At 42.8% G+C, this 17,113-nt stretch overlaps 1 protein-coding gene across 4 annotated transcripts in view; it reads left to right on the plus strand.

The window, feature by feature from the left end:
• The first annotated feature begins 16,181 nt into the window (after window positions 1-16,181).
• RAB3IP (RAB3A interacting protein) overlaps window positions 16,182-17,113 on the plus strand; it is a 35,452-nt gene continuing 34,520 nt past the window's right edge. For 2 of the 4 annotated variants that reach the window (XM_030479533.1, XM_030479534.1), the window contains exon 1: window positions 16,227-16,292. The gene's annotated coding sequence lies outside the window, so the exon portion shown is untranslated. Of the gene's footprint in view, window positions 16,293-17,113 lie in introns of all 4 variants that reach the window. The other 2 variants (XM_030479529.1, XM_030479530.1) reach the window with 2 other exon arrangements.

Raw genomic sequence — 17,113 nt, forward strand, 5'->3', positions numbered from 1 at the left:
CATGGAGGGAACAAGATTGCTTTGCAGCACCCTCACAGCCTCTGCAGCTCTGCAGGAAGGCAGTGATTGGTGTCAAAACCATAGAATCATAGAATGGTTTGGGTTGGAAGGGACCTTAAAGATCATCTAGTTCTAGCCCCCCTGCCATGGGCAGAGGCATCTCCCATTAGACCAGGTCATGGTGCTCAGTTTCTGCATATGGGTTTCAGGAAGGAGTCATCCTCCCAAGCATCCATGACTGGATTGTGCCAGAAACTGGCCAGGAGCTGGGCTGAAAAAAATGGGTCCATCTCCTCTACAGAGCTGCAGCAAATCCTGTCTTGCAAGGCCTAGTGGGTTGGTTTTGGCCACAATTGCAGAGCTGCAATGATAATAGGATTCAGAATGAAGAATATTTCCCCATCCCATGTGGAGGATCCCATGGGAGAGGAGAGTTTTCTCCATGAAAATTTGCCTGCTCGATTCAAAAACTATCAGATTCCAGCCATCTCTCTTAGCAGTTTACTTGATGCCCTTGGCTCTGAATAGAAACTCTTCACATTATCTTGAGAAGCACTGGACGTCTGCAGCTTTTTCTTTCCACCTCTGAACTGGGGCAAAGAAAAGTGGGACTGTTACAGCAATTTCAGTCTTCAGTGCCTTGGTATCCTTGCCCTGCCTTGCTTGTGATGCACTGTGTTTTAGCTTCCTGCTAAGCAAATGCTTTATCGAATATATATATATGATTGGGTTCATATAGGGACTTCAGGGTAATATAATTCAATGTCCTAAAATATACATTAGGTCAGATTAGGTGATTTAAGAACCCCTTAGACTATATGAAGCTATGAGAGACAGCTATGTGTCTGTCTGTTTAGATTTCACAACATAGCAAACAGATTTAAATCAGCACTTGTGCTTTTCTCCTCTTGGAACAACTTGGGTACAGCTCACCCTCTGCTTCCCGGGAAGTTTTGGCATAAAGCCTTGCCCAGAGTCTGGTTCTTGCACGGTGGTCCCAAGACCTTGGTTCATGGGCAGTATGCTGACTGAGAGTCTTTCCAACATTAGTCATGGCCACAGGAAATTAAAAAGCTAAAACTGAGACAGATAGGAAGAGCAAAGCATGATGATGCCCCCCCAGCACATTCCTGCCTGAGCACTATTTTGGCCAGGCCACAGAAGGACAGAGAGCGTTAGATTAGATACCACAGGCACTGGTGTCATGAAAGATTTTCCTATTAGTTGTGTTGCCCTTAACTTCATCAGCAGGTACAGGGCTAGGCTTTCTGCTGGATTTGCGAGCTGAGGACATAACGCAAGTTATGTCCATTTTATGCTTGCAAAGACTTTGGCTCACATCTATGATGCTGCTTTTCCTTTTGCTTGGTGTTTTTTCCCTCTCTGAAACTTTCTCAAGCACAGGCTGAAATGTGAGTTATATATTACACCACTTTTGCTAAGATCATCAGAAGCCTTTAGGCATAAACACCTAAAAATAAAACATTCCCCCCCTACCAATATTGAGCCCACCTGTAAATGGGACTTTTGCCTGGCCGAGAATTTCAGGATGCATTAGGATTCAGAGGAAAACCACAGGAAAAAATAACAGCTATCAGTCTCCTAACTAACCATGAAAAGCACATCAGAGTATGTATAAATAAATAGTGGCTCTGCTCAGACCTACCCCTTGTCATTGTGTCACCTTTTTTCTTAGTTCATGGGACAGTAGAGAAAGTGAGTGAGAGAGATTCAAGTTAAGCCAACTATAAAAGCATATTAAGCTAATGCTGTAACCACTAACCTGCTATTTTGATTTAGCAGTCCAAACCTGAAGGCAAATCCTGGACCCTTCCTCTTCCTCAGGCGTCCCAAAGTCCCCTTCAGGTCTGCAGTAGTCACCTTGCTCTTCCTTTAACCTGAAGCAAGGGGTTGCTGCTGCCGAGCCCCAGGAGGAGTGGACTGACAAGAACAGGGGTTAAATGTCTTTCCACTTCTGGAAGTCTGTTTTTGCCAAGTACTCTGTCCTGTCAGTTACAGAGGGAACAAACGCAAGCAGCAGCAGCAGCAGCAGCAGAGCTGCTGATCTTGCTTTTTTCTAGTCTATAATTATAACGCCACTTGCCATCGGAAGGACCCCTTTCATTTGAAGGAAGAATCTTGTGACGGTTTGGCTTGCACCTCCAGTTTTCTACATTTGATTTCCCATCCCCAAAATGGGATGGACAAGAAGCGAACGTTTTTCTCTGAGACTTCTCTTGAAAAGCGTGATCTCTGAGCCACCTTGTGAAGCCACATCAGTGAATAGCACTGACTACATCTAAATGGGAAAACCGGAGACAACCCCACCAAACTTGTGAGTGTGCTCCAGCTGCACCTTGATCCCACCATGGAGCACACCTTTGCTGCATTGCTGGTTCAAATTGGGAAATCAGGATTCTGGGATGTGCTGTAAACATCACCCATGCCTCAAAACAGGCAGAGTTGCTGCTACCAAAAGACTCAATGAACCTATTAATGACAGTACATTTCAGCATGTGAAAGCCTTTCTGCAACTGATGGGTCTGCACAAGACATCTTCCCCCCTTCCCCTTTGTAAAATGAAATGAACTCTGTTATGACCCATGGCATTAAGAGGGAGCTGTAAAAGGTGTTAGACTGTAAAAGCCCAGGAGATGTCGTATAATATTGCCACAAATCTCTACGGAGAATAAAATACTGTGAAGTAAATAAAAAAATTGCAGGGGGATAGAGAAAACAAGATTTACAGATTTAATACATTTTATGATGAAAGGTTTCACCCCCTACCTTAGTCCCATTAAGCTATTTGAGGCCACTTATTTAATTAGAAATCCCTCAGAAGGAAAAGAAGTTGCTGCCATTGTCTGCCTTTCTTCTTGTTGGCAATGGCAGAAGGAAGACACTTTGATGTCAAAACAGGCGAGACATTAGACTGTGGCATGTGTGTGTCAGGCAGTGGCCTGTGGCAAAAGATGACAAATCATTTTAACATTCAGTGACTTGGCATGAAGAAACATACTGCCTGATCCTACTACAGTGACTGCCCTCTGCAAGGAAAACTTCTAACAACAGGGATATTTTAAGGTCATTGGTAAAATAATTACTTAGGAAAAAAACATTTTTCTTTGCTGAATGTAATTGCTTGCTGGTCTCACTGAGCAGTAAATAATAGCACCTCTGTGTGTCAGTGGGTATCAGGTGGTTTTCCTGGCAGCTTTTCATTCTTCCTGCAGATTGGAGCAGCTGAGATTGCTCCTCTGGCTCTGAGCTGTTTTGCAGAAGACATGAGATTTAGAGCTCCTATGTGTTCGGAGGCAGAAAGAAATACAGGTTTCCAGCTGTGTAGCTCCATTGTGAGTGGTTCTGTAGGAAATATTCCTCTTTTTATCGCTAAGGTGCCCCTAAGTCCTTGCTGGATGTTACCCAAAGACAGGCAATGTTTTTCTCTCTCCTCCATTTCCTCCCTCCCCAAGAGAAGCATACTTGACTGGTTTAGAGCCCTTGCTAACAGTGGCTGCAGTGTGGTTTTACTGCATTCTCTGACTTGGCTAGGCATATCCTTTCACAGGTAATGGTGCTCCCATTTTAGGGACATTTGAGGGTCCAGTTGCCACAGGTTGCCTGGGTCTACCTGGATGTGGGAGGAAGGGAGGAGGGAGTGACAGCTTGTAACTGCAACTGCAGAGTTCCCAGTTAATGAACTTACTACCTTTTCTAGCTGATGCTAATATCTGTGTTAGCACGAGTGAGCAGAGACCTTTATTGTAAATTTCAAGGCAGTCTTACCTTCTAATTCAGCTCTTCAGTTTAGCTTTATATTGATATTTTGAATACACAACATTAACAACACATTGGTGGTTGGCTTCAAAAGCTTAATTATTACAGAAGGGCTGTGAAAGCCATCACACCAATTTCAAGGTTCAGTAAAGACTACCTATAGAGCTCTGCAAAAATCCTTTTTTTCAAGACATTAGAAGCTTCCTTCTTCTTTAGAGACAGAGGATAAAGATGAGGACTTAAAAGGAAGGAAATATCAATAAATGGTGTTCCAATCTCTGACAAAAGTGTCAGCTAAGGCTAAGGCCTGAGAAAATGCTGGTTAATGACAGTCACACTCCTTTGCTTCTGGGGGATGTTGACATGGCTGTAACAGTCCTGCTGTGTAAGAAATGCCTGCTGGAGCTTTAAGAGGGATGTTGGCAAGGAAGCCATGTACAGGATGTTGCTGCAGCAAGCACACAGCTAAGCAGAGCTGTATGGAGGCATCAGGGCAAAGGGATGCCTGTGGCATCTGTTCCTCTGCCCCTCCACCGCTGGGCAGCAGTCTCACAGGGGTGTTACATCAGTGGGGATGGAGAGACACCAGGCACAACTGTCCCATGTCCTCTTCCTCCCCCCCATTGTTGTCCACCACATGCCAGTGTCAAAAGACAGCATGGCAGCAGTGGCAGGAGAAGCAAAGTGCCCAATGGGTGCTTTGGGCAGAAAAGATGGAGCTGTCATACAGTGGTTTCATGGACACTTGCTGATTTCCTGGCATTCTCCCAGGTAGCAGCAGCCAAGGTTGGGTGGGGTTGCTTCCTTATGGCAAAAACCACCCCCCTGTGCAGGCTCTTTCATGCAGCCTCCCTCCAAAATGCCTGGCAATGAACCCCCATTGCTGTATGCTGCTCATCACTGATGAGCTTTCAACAAGTTGGGATAGATACATTGTGTTGGGACAGCTGGCATTATCTGTGCAAGGCAGCCTTGGGCAATTTGACAGGAAAGCGGACATGGGTTTTCTGGAGCATTATCTGCCCGCACTTATCCAGGAACAAGCCTGGACCAGTTCCCAGAGATTCAAGAGAAAGGATTTTGTAAAATAATTCTGAAGATTTATTCCAAGCTGCCACAGTGAAGACTAGTCCATCAAAAACTGAACTCTGGAACCGACTGAAGAACAGAGAGACCTGCAGTCTGTGACATGTTATTAAGCACTGGAACTTCTCTCTCATACTTCCTCATAACCCTCTCTTTCTGCTGAATTTGTTGAATGAGCAAATCTATGCTACGAAGAGTCACCTGGGCAATCTGAGTGACCCCCTCACACTTTAATACACTACTTAATGAAGAGGCACATTCAAAAAGCGTGCCAACTTATTAACTGGCTAATGGGCAGCTGATGTGTGTAACATAATAGGGGAAACAAATAAATGTATATTTTTGAAGGAAAAAAGAAGAAAAGTTCCTAAGGGTTTGGCTTTGTATTGCCTCCTCTCTGCTATGTGACTGTTTCTACCATAAGATGTATAAATAATTACAACCACTTATTAGATTTTTAGACAGAACTAAGTCCACAGCAGAAAATTAAGTTTTATAGCAAATTCTTAAAATCTCATAGTAATGAGCAAAGACTTGCAAACTGTTGCTAGAATTTACAATATAAACCACTAGTTTTTTCACCTTCTTATTTAAGAAATGATTCTGCTGATCTTGGAGACCATTAAAAATCTATATGAAGTCTTATTAGGGACTTCTAATCCAAATGAAAATCTCTTCAAGCCATGATAAGTAATACTTTGTTAAGATATTCACACCTTTGCTACCACATGCAATTATCTTTAATAAGTGTCATATTGCAGATAGATAGCACAAAGAAATTCTGTTTGTATACACTATGTTCCTAAGAGGTTACCGAAACCAGGATGGATTTGCAAAGTGTGTAAAATAGTATTTCACATTTGCAATGAATAGTTTAATTTTATCACTTCTTGTCCTTTTTCTGCCCTTTCCTGGTGGACATCCTTAGAAAATGTTGCATCATGAAAAAGAGCAAAAGAGGTTCTTTTGTTTTACAAGTGCATACTGTAGACAAGAATTTGAGAGGTCTCATCTATAAAAATAGTTTTCAAAAGTTCCTGTATATGCAGCTTTACTAATGATCACTGCTAATGGTGTATTTTGGATTTATGTTCTCTTGATGTGCTTTGGACACATACAAATCACATAGAGACAAAAACATTTCAGTGCTGTGTAACTAGACAGGTTTTGCTAATATCATCCACGGGTGTTTAACAAGATAGCGCAGTGTAACAGATGGTATAAATCCATCAAATACAAGTTATCTCATATTTGTGCTTCCTGCTTCTCTTTGCTCTTGATTTTTGTGCTCACTTACACTGGAAGATTTCTGGAATTCATACTGTGTTCTAGTGAAGCTTCAAGCAAACAGTCCAGTATGTGTAGCAACAATGTTAATGCCAATATCCAAAAAAATGCCATAATAACTAGGCTAAAATCTGGTTTGAACAGCATGAAAGAATTTTCTTATTGAAAGAAGTGAATAATTAAAGTGTTGGGAAGAGGGCAGTATTAAAGAAGCTGCAGTCAGATTTTTTCAGATGATAATATATTGAGTTCTGCTTTATTTTTCTACTTACTGTCACTTGCTGCTGGAACTCCAGTCTTAAACAAATCAGTAAATTAACATAAAATGCCCTCTGCCTGTAGAATGAACATGTAGAGAGCTGTAGAGAACGTGTGATATCTTGCAGTCTCTTTCATGAGAGAAATTGCAATAATTAGAAGTTAATCTAGCAGGAGAGATACCACCGTACTTAGCATCACTCAGTGTGGATTGTGGAAACATACTTTAAAGGAGGCTCTTTTATCTCTGGAATTCACATGGTAGAATACTTCAGAGGATTACACATGAATTTGTCTGCAGGATAAAGCCTGCTGCCCCAACAGATTAATTCTCCGAGTAATGTAAAACCACATTCAGAAACACCTTGTTTTACAACTTCCTTGTAATGAAATCAACATAATTTGTTATGTGGTAGTGCTGAGTTCGATATTAGAAATATTAATATTACTGCGACTGTTATCAGCCTCAGCAATTCTTTTATTGCTGGAAGGCACAGACACACAAAAGCAAACTGATGTCATAGTGTGGGGCTTGTCAGATGGAAGATGGGATCAACACAGCAACCAGGAATAAGGTGTCGAGGAACTAGGCGCAGAAGTCAGTGCCTGGATTGACCGGGGGAGCTCTCTCTTAAGACCCACCTCTCTAAAGTGCTACCTACCTTGTCCATCTGAAACAGGCTGGGTGGGTTAATTAATATATGCTAATGTAGCGTCAGCTCAAGTGAAAGCTAAATGGCCAAAAGGGCAATCGCAGAAGCAAAGGTGCTTGATGTTGTTCTATGGACTGGCTTTTCTGAAGTTAATGTCATTCTGCTTCACAAGATGACCAAGGTTTCAAAACTACTTGTACAATGTCAAGCATTTAATATTAGATAATTCCCTTGTTTGCCTAAAAATGCAGATGATCTCACAGCCATTTGCATCATCCTCCTTTTGTACATGCAGGATGCTGCAAAACTGTAATTACTTTTTTTAATGAGGAAATTACGTTAACAGAATTTTGTATTGTTGTGGACATGGAAGAATACTGATGGTTGATAAGTAGTCTGTGCTTTATAAGGTATATTAATGTCTCCTGCACTTCTAGGGAGTTAGATTTGAGAAAGAGGGATCTTTCCTCACATCAGAATGTGTCTTTTATAAGAGTACCAAAAGCGTTTATTTGTATTAGAGTTAATAATGCATCTTTGTACAACAAGCACGTTTGTGCTGTCAGTCAAGATTTTAGAGGTATCACTAGAAGCATTGTAAGCTTGTGTTCCTTATGGCTTAAGGAGCTTGGTTTTCAGTGAGCAATGTTACATCTCTGAGAGTAGCAAATGATAACTCCTGTTCCCTGATTGGAAATACAGTAATAATAATAACAAAAATAATAATAACAGCAACAACAATAATACATGACAATGGACAATACACATAACAGTACAATTGAACGATTCTGTTTCTCCCACTTAATTATTAATGAGGACAGCTTTGCTTATTCTTTGAAGAAATTCTCTCTGCATACGTATTTTGATTTGTGTATATGAAAAACCACCTGTAAGAGTGATGATCCAGATTAGTGCATGACTTTAAGAGAAAAACACTGTGCAGCAATGACTGATGCAAAGCTGTAGTGCAATTTACCATATACAACACTGTTAGAGATGTGATTAAACCATGCTGCATCTGATTGGAGAAACTATACCCTTCATTATCTGTATTCAAATTAAAGGGGCCTTCAAACCAAAATGTAGAGCCATGAATGCAACTGGAACTGTAAGGATGGAGGATTTTCATGAGCTGCATCTTGGGCAGAGAGATTTGTGAGAGTATCTACTTGTACGAAAGGGAAAGATGAGACAGAAGAGATTCAAAGAATGAGATGGAGGCTAAGAACAGACAGAAAAGCATTTGCAGGGAGAACTGTTTAGAAAAGGCAAGTTCTTTTTAGTTAGGTATTGTCTGGAAAGGACTTGGAACAGTTTTTGCTATATTTGTGAGAATAAGATTATTGGTATTTGTGCATAAAAAAGGATTACATCAGCATGGCTGACCACCATCCATTTGTTTTTGTAAAGTGAACAATTCACAAAAGTTCTTTTTCTTTTTTAGCTAGTTCTAGTTAAAAAAAAACAAAAGCAAAACAACAAAACCTAATAATATCTACTGCTATCAAAACCGGAGCCTGATACACATGTGAAAAGGATAAAACTGACGGCTTTAGCCCGTGACCCTGGTGGTCCTGCCAATCCTCTATGAAAGCTAGCTCTGGCTTTCCTCCCTTGCATATGTCAGTGCTAAACATTTCCCTCAGAACTTTCTTTGTTCACTTTGCAGATATTGAATAAGAAGGAAAAAAAAAAGAGTATAAAAAGAGAAAGTAGCATCCAAGAAGAATGATAGTGAGCTTAGTGAACCAACAGAGATAAACAACTAGCCTTTCCTTTTTCTATGGACAAGCTTAATCATTTCCACCTGAACTCCAACAAACCCTCTCATTCTCTGCTTTATGCAACTTTTAACTTAAAAAATGCCTACTCAGCCTGAGTAGTTTTTTGCAAAACATGCGCTATGCCATGTTTGTTTACCTTAGTTCAAAATTGAAAGTCTCATTGCTCCCTCAGACATGAGGTTTAGTCTCCAAGCCAAGAGCAGATGAAACAAACCGTAGGCTTGTTGTGTCACTGTTGAGCCAGTACATGGCCCAGAACACAGACAGGCATGGAATGATGCTAGGCAAGGAATTTTGTCTTCAGACTCCTCTGAATAGATCCATGCTCTGACCATTTTAATGAGGTGATGGAAAACTTTTCCTGCCATGGTGAGTTTTCACACATTTCCAATCGAGGTAAATAACACAGATGTAAATGCTAGTGGAGACAAGACTCGTGGGGGGCCTGACTTTAAAGATCACTTTGGAAGGTGTAACAGAGTAATCCCTCTCTTTTGTGGAACTGGAACTGCTCTGGTTTCAATACTACTTCAGCATTTTTTACCATCTACTCAACTGAGTGAAGGATTCAGATCACTTTTCAGAAATGGCTCTCTACTGCGCTGAACTTGCAGAGCACTGCCACCATGAGTGTGCCAAGATGGAGAAGACAGAAAGAGACAAGTAGAAGAAAAGGCCACTCTAAACTGGGAGGTATTCCTGTGCCCACTGGAGTGATGCCCATACCAACTAGGTCATGCTGGATAGAAGATCAATAAAACAGTATTTCGATCATACAGGCAAATGACTGGTACCTGCAAAAGCTTTTCTGTAAGACCAGCTCACCTCACAGAGCAGAACATAGCAATAACTGGCAGCCTTGTTTGAAGTCTGCTTTTGAATCTTTGGGTCATTGAGCAAAAATAAAGAAAAATCAGCCCATTGAAGCCACATCTTCAATTTTTATAGCAACTTTGGTCTGAAAGAATGAAGACCATTGACGAAATCATTATTTAAACTTTATCATGTGACAGATGTTTTGAGGAAGGAGGAAGAAGTGTCATGAATTTCAGTCTAGAGATGAATAAATTAAGGCACAGGAAAGGTAGCCAGGTCCAAAGCAGATTTGAGAATAAAACATAGGATTTCTGAATCCTCACCCTATGCTTTTAACTGTTATTATTCAGAGTATTTGGTGGAGCTATTTTCAGAGTCTCATCAGGTAAAAGGATTCTTGAGTTTTAACTATAGTTTTGTCAGAGCTACAAAGTCTTTTTGGCTTTTGGGGGGTTAACTTTTGGGTAAAAATGTATTTTGTATTTTTATTTTCTGATTTCTAAGTACAGGTTTGGCATTGCTGCTGTCTTCCAGCTAGAGATGAACATGTTGTACTATTTTTAATCGCATTCTGGATCCGTCCCTGGCTTGCTTCTAAAGATAAATGAAACCACATGTCAGTCCTTACATAAGTTGGTAAGGCCACTTCAGTTTTTTTTGTTTCTTCTGCTTAGTATTAAGTTACATTTGTAAGCACCTTCAAAAAGCCTAGAAGCATTATTTATTTCATATGCAACAGCAGAATCTGCCCAGATGGGCAGCTTATTTGTAGAATCAGTCTTATGGCTAAAGTGGAAAACTGTAAACTAACACTCTTGAAGGGGAAATTTCTTTTTAATCCTTGTCATTTAATAGTTGTCATTTAATAGCTAATAGAGAATTTATATTCTTTATTCATTTGGATCTTCCCTGATTAGTCTGTGTTCTGTGTAGTCATATAAAGGTTGGGGGTTTTTTTACCACAGTAAAGAATTTGTCATTCTTGTTATATTGCACCAATGAATTCTGCAGGTTGCGTACAGATGATATATGCTGTGTATAAAAGGAATTTATTCCCCAAATTTATATTTTTTTTTGTATTCAAGACTTCTAATTAAGGAATACAGGGCTTTAATGAGCATTTACTTTTTAGACATCATTTTAAGCTTCTATTTCTGATGCTGATTTAGTATGTTGACAAGTCTAACAGAGCAGAGAACTATGAAAGTGGTTTGAGGTTTTGATGCTGCAACAGATTATTTAAGGACATCATTTGAGTCATTGCAAGACAAATGTGAAAGAATTGACATATATGATATAGACAGAGTTTGGTAAGGCTTTTGAAGTGTCTTCCTATGACACCTCATAGAAAAGGAGGGACACAGCATCTAGCATAAACTACTGCAAAGACAATACAAGACTGATAGGAAAACCATGCTCATACCATGGTTTTGGATGGATAGTTGTTAAAGTAAATCATCTCATCTCAAAGAATCATTCTCGGATGGACAGGGTGCTGGGCCATCTTGTCTAGACTGTGCTTTTGCCAAGAAAGATTGGACCAGATCGTCATTGAGGTCCCTTGCAACCCGGTATTCTATGATTCTATGATTCTGGTTCTCACAAAGTGCAATACTTTAATTAATGACTTGGCTGATCTAATAGACAGTGCACTTCTCAAATTTGCAAAATATTAATGGCCATAATTATTTTTTTTTAAAGAGCAAGATTAAAATTCAATAGGAATTAATGGACATAAAAGAAAGTTCACAAGTAAAGTTGTACACAAGTTGGTGAAAGACTGGATAAGCAGCATTCTGCTGCCATAAGAAAAAAAGCAAGGGATCTTTGCTGGGATGTACAAGCAGGCGTGTGATATGTTAGAGCCAGTGCTGCTCAGACCATAGCTGGAGTGCTGGGCCTGGACCTGAGCACTGTTCTCCTACAACAAGGAGATGAGGACCCACAGGAAGAAGCCCAGAGAGAATAATAAAAAACAATTGGGGGTCTAAAATCCAACACCTGTGAGGAAAGATTAAAATAACTGTGTTTATTCGTTGAGAAAATTGAGGGGATAGATGATGCCATCAAATACCCTGAAGATTATTGCTTCTTGCATCCACCGAGATAAGCTCATTACCTCTTGTCCTACACTGCAGCAAAGGAGATAAGGTTAGATTTTGGAAAATATTTCTAACTCCAAGTTTAGTTCAGCACTGGAGTGCACTGGTTAGGGAGGCTGTGCTGCCTTCCATCACTGGAAGTTTTAAGAAAGAGCTTCAAGATCAGTTAACATCAATCCTGCCTATTGGCTATTATTTTGTGTTTATTTTAGTGGGTAGATTTAAAGAAAAACACAGATCTCACTGGTTTTAATGTTCTGTCAATTGAATCAGGAAAAGCAGCAAAAAGATAAGAGCTGTAGTTTTACAACTACCATAAGCTGGATGCCTATTTATGCCAATGTGCCAATTAGATTTGCTTTCCAAATTATTAACTAAATGTTGAAGTAATATGCCTGACTGGGGAATTCTTGTCTATACAATGGTTCCCAAAACTGCTATCACTGTTTCAGCTGAGCCTGGTGGGGGAAAGGGGGGTGGGTAGGGAAGTATCTCTAAAATAGATAAGATTTATAGTCTCTGTACCTTTTTTGTACATACTTTATTTCTTTTCACTGTGCTATGTGGTTGCAATGCATGTGTGAATTCTACTAAGAGATTCATCCTGTGGTTTGCTTGAGTTTGTTGTTTTATAACATCTTCATTGAAAGAGAAATAATAATTGCAGCTTATTCAGTATTAAAAAGGAAAAAAACCCAACCCTGTAAACAATAAAAGAAACAAGTAGGAAGTACCATAGGAGAGTAGAATAAGAGTTCAACATTTACCTGCGTTATTTATCCATGAAATTGTTGAGATATTCTCCCCCACCACACACTTGAACATCTTCTATAAAGAGAACAACTGTCTCATTCTTTCATTTCTCCCAACCCGTAGGAGGAAAAATTTGATTAGCTGTTGGCATTTGTGTTTGTGTGTATAGATGAGAAACTTCAGTTAAATTCAGATCAAAGAAAAATGATGCACTTAGTTTCTTTCAAGTCCTGCAGCCACTCTTGCCTTCGACAGAGAAGCCTACCAATAGTCTGGGGCTACCTTCTCTGCTTTTGTCTGTTGTGCTTTTTACTCCCTGAAACAATATTCTTAGGTCCAGTGCATTGTAACTATCAGCAGTCCCAATAGAAGACACATTCTCTCGGGTGGTTCAAATGCAACAGAAGACCTGGACAGAGAGAGATGCAGTTCAGGGAGACTCTGTGCAGTGCGGGAACTGTTTGCAATGATATTTACCACATTTTGCACAAGTATGACTGGAGAGAAGCTATGCAAGTGAGACTGTCAGTTGCTAGTACACAGATTACTGGAGCCAAGTGTGTGCCAAGATACCTGTCCAGCTTTCTAACTAGCTAGAAAATTGGAATTTCTGATTTGGGGCATTTAGCCACACTGAGGAGTTCAAAAGGAACAGATGAACTGATTGAACAAGCTGAGTGAATCGATTTGATGGGAGCAGCAAATACGAGTGTTCATTAGAAACAATGCAGTTTCGGCAAAGTCCACACTCCAGATTTTGCACATTGTGCTGTTTTGTTGAATGGTCCTGTCAGATTACATCTATGTAATCAGAGACAGCACCCACGGCATATATTATTCCACCTAAGCTGCAAATCATATATCACTTTCCACTGGCAACAGTGTCTCTGCTCATTTAGAACAATAGCGATGCATGGTTGTATTTCTAAAAGGACTTCCAGTTTTCCTGGTTGCCAGGGACCTGAGGGCACTAAAAGGCCTTAATCATCCGGATCAGCCTTATCTGGAGCCCTACTCAGACACCACCTTCCCATCATGGGCAGGGATTCCAGGGCTCCATTTAAGCTCAGGCCCAGGCCACCAGGATTTGATTCTGCTTTGTCTTAGGTGAGTTTGGTTGCTCCTTCCTTGAAGGAGCCTCAGACCTACATTATAGGTGTAGGTCTACATATAGGTGCCTAGTTCTGTCTCTTGCTCTTCCTGGTAAGACCTCCTGGGTGGATCCTGGACTTGATTTGACACGTCACCTTGTGTATGACTATGTTTCTTGCTATCACCACCCTGCCCTGTTCTTGACTGTACCCTCACTGATGGGGTTACCCTTGGCTCCCAGCTGATGATGCCTGGGGGAGCAGCCTTGCTCTGATACTGATGTGCAGCTCCGGAAGGAACCAAAGGCTGGGTAAAACTACCCTTTTAAAATAGATTAAAGAAAAAAAAAAAATCACTTACTTTTCATTTATGTCTCTGGATTTAATCCAAACTGTTTCAACTTTTAATTTTAAGCATGTAAGTTATATTTTCTGTGGTTTGTTACTGTCTGACTTTTTAAAATATTACATACAACAAAATAGAGGAGTACTTTGACAAAATAAATCTGTTGGTGATTAATTTTAGCACAGTCAAATGTCTTTGAACTGTATAGCTTTTATTTCTTGAAATGCAAGATGTCTAATCTGGTTAAGACAGCAGACTGTCATGCTAAGTACAGTCACTGTACAGGATTAAAAACTATAGGATTACAGATCCTAATTATAGACTCTTATCAGTTTACTATGTCTTAATACATTGTTTTCAACTTCTGACTCCACTTGTCATGTCTCTTTTGCAATCATGTTTTTAATGACCTTTCTGATGAACCTTCTAATTTGGCAAACCTGTATTCTGAGAACACTGCTTGGGTTCTACTGCACGTCAGTATTAGCAAATTAAATTATTTTAAAGGCTTTCAAACTGCTTCCAGAAAAGCTGTAGACAATGATTTTCTGTAGCCATTTTTGCTGCCTGAGCCCCCTGGTAGTCAGTGTAGATTTATATACTGAAAAGGAATTTAGAAGATCTTCGTATTTATAGTTAATATATTTACTTAATGATGAATGCATTGATACATTTGCCTTTATCATATTATTTTTCCCTCAGTGAACTTCTTGCTTGGTGAATGCGATGGTGAATGTTCCACAGAGAACTTTATTTGTCTGTGGCTATGTCCTGCAGTACTGGTCAAACAGGATTCTTTCACATTCAGTGGAAAGCTGTCAAGATAATTAACGTTTCAATTATTGACTGGAATGTGGCCTAGATTCCTTAACTGTTGGATGGTACAAGATCTTGTTTACATTATGTTTTTGCTAGAGTTCCTCACCATTGCAGCACATGGTTCAGTTCAGCTGAAACTAACAACAAGGAAAGTACATCGTCCAGCCAATACTGTTGTCATTTAAAGCGTACTTTCTGGCACTGTAATCGGAGCAGTGGTAAAATGTAGACCTGTTTATAGCAGCTTTCCAACATTTTGCCCACATTTTTAAAGGCATAGGAAACACTGAACAGTAAAGACCAGGACTTCAAAAGGAAAAAAAATGAAGGCTGCATGTTAACCTCTGAAAGGCAGGAAAATTACCCCAGCTGCCCTGCTTGTGTCAGGGTGGCAGTAATGACAGCTTAAGGGCATAGACAAGCCAAGATGAGAGGCAGTAGTAATATGTCTATCAGACAAACTGGTAGAGCTGGAAAACCACATCTTTTTAGGAGGTGAGTTCTATTTTTGCACTTTATGTGGCCTTATTTCACAAGTCTTGTGTATATAAATTACAGTTTAGTCTTTAATTATTACATGCATCAGGCAGGCTCAGAACCTGATCTGGAGCAGTGAGTGAATGAAAAATGGAGCAGTATGTGAATGAAAATCAGTGGATAATGAACTGGCATATATTGCATTTTCTCATTTTCAATTGTGTAAGCCTGTGCCTTCGTTACCGTACACCATTAAATACAGAATTATTAACTTCCTTGTGTTTTTCACGGCAACAAAACATTCAGTCTTTAACAGCCCTGTCCTCGCCTGCCCTTGAAAGCAGTGTTTTAGCTAACACTCTTCCAGTGGAGGCACAGAAACGTTGGCCAATGTCTCCTGATGCCATGAAGTGTTTGCCGCCTGCCCGTTTGCTGCCCCCCTTCTTGTGAAACGTGGTGCCTGACAGCACTTGTGCCCTTCACTGTGTCATCCGTGTCTCTGGTACCTCTCCAGCCAGGCCCTAAGGAAACAGCATTAAGTTATCAGTATTTAGTTTAGTTGATCTAACAGGATTTCGCGGACCATGTTTGCTGTGGGCTGCTCTGGCACCACCGGCAGCGAAGGGATGGAGGCTGCCCCGACCCTCCTGGTCGCGCAACGCGCCTGCTTTCCCTCAGCCTCCGGCCAGACCTCCTGGCCCCTGAAACCCCGACTGCCTGTGGACTATGAGGAGTGTGGAGGAAAAGACTCCCCGAGCCTGTCCCTCACCAGCACTTTGTGTCACGGGTGGAGGAGAGCACACGGGGAGGCTGCTGGGGCCGGCCTTGCACCGCGGCTTCAGGGCTGGGACCGCGTACCCCGGGGTCAGTTACCCCCACCCCGCTAGGGGGCGGTGGCGGCGGCGGGGTCGCGCACACCTGCCCCCGCACCCCGCTGCAGGCGGTGCGCATGCGCGGCGGCTGCCCGGCGCCCCTCCCCCCCCAGGTTGTCTAAGGGGACGCGGTGCGGTGGCGGCGGCGGCCGCTCTCCCCGGGCTCGGCAGGTACGTGGCGGCGGGCTGCGAGGTCCCGCCGGCGGGAGGGGGGCGGCCGGCCCGGCTGCGGACCCCCGCTACCGCACCTGCCCGGCGCCGCGCTCCCGGGAGCCTGTGCCCGGGCGGGCGGAGCCGGCACCGCCAGGGAGAGCTGCCCCTTGCCGTGTCGCGGTGGCCGGGCTTCCCCGTCGCCCGTCCGCTGTGGGGGCTTGGGCTGGGGGTGCCCTTCGGAAGAGCGCGGGGGCAGCGGGCGGCGCGGGCCGTGCCGCTGTGGCCGTCTGCGGCGGGAAAGCGCCGCTGGCCCGGGCGCCCCCGGCTCCGTCGGGGCTTGCGTGGGTGCGGCGGGGGCAGTCGGTGGCGGGGGTGCGCTTGGACCCAGAGCCAGCGGCCGCCGAATGTGGAGCTGGGCAGGAGTAGTTCTCGGGGTCACCCCGGAAGGTGTCAGGCGCACCTGCCCCGGGAGAGCCGCCGGCGGCGGTGGACAAAGAGCCGTCTTCGCACGCCAGGGGCCGGTGGCTCGGAGCAGCCGTCCTCCCCTCAGGGCTGCCAGCGCGGCGGTGGCGGCGGGAGGCGATGTAGGGCCCGTGAGGAAGGGCGGCCGGGCTGGAGTGAGGAGAGGAGGCTAAGCCGGTACTACAGACTTCCCGGCTGGTGGGGCGGGAGGCGCAGGGGAGCGGGAGGGCAGGGACACTCGCTGGGTCCGCGAACTTCGCCCTTCTCCGTCTAGGCCCGGGGCGGTGGCGCCGAGGGGTGCCGAAGGTAGCGGGTTGGGGACCGGAGGGGAGCTTTGCTTCGTGGGACGGTGAAGCTGCGCTCGGCGGTAGCGTTAC

Source organism: Strigops habroptila, chromosome 3, assembly GCF_004027225.2.
Source record: "Strigops habroptila isolate Jane chromosome 3, bStrHab1.2.pri, whole genome shotgun sequence".
Lineage (NCBI taxonomy): Eukaryota > Metazoa > Chordata > Aves > Psittaciformes > Psittacidae > Strigops > Strigops habroptila.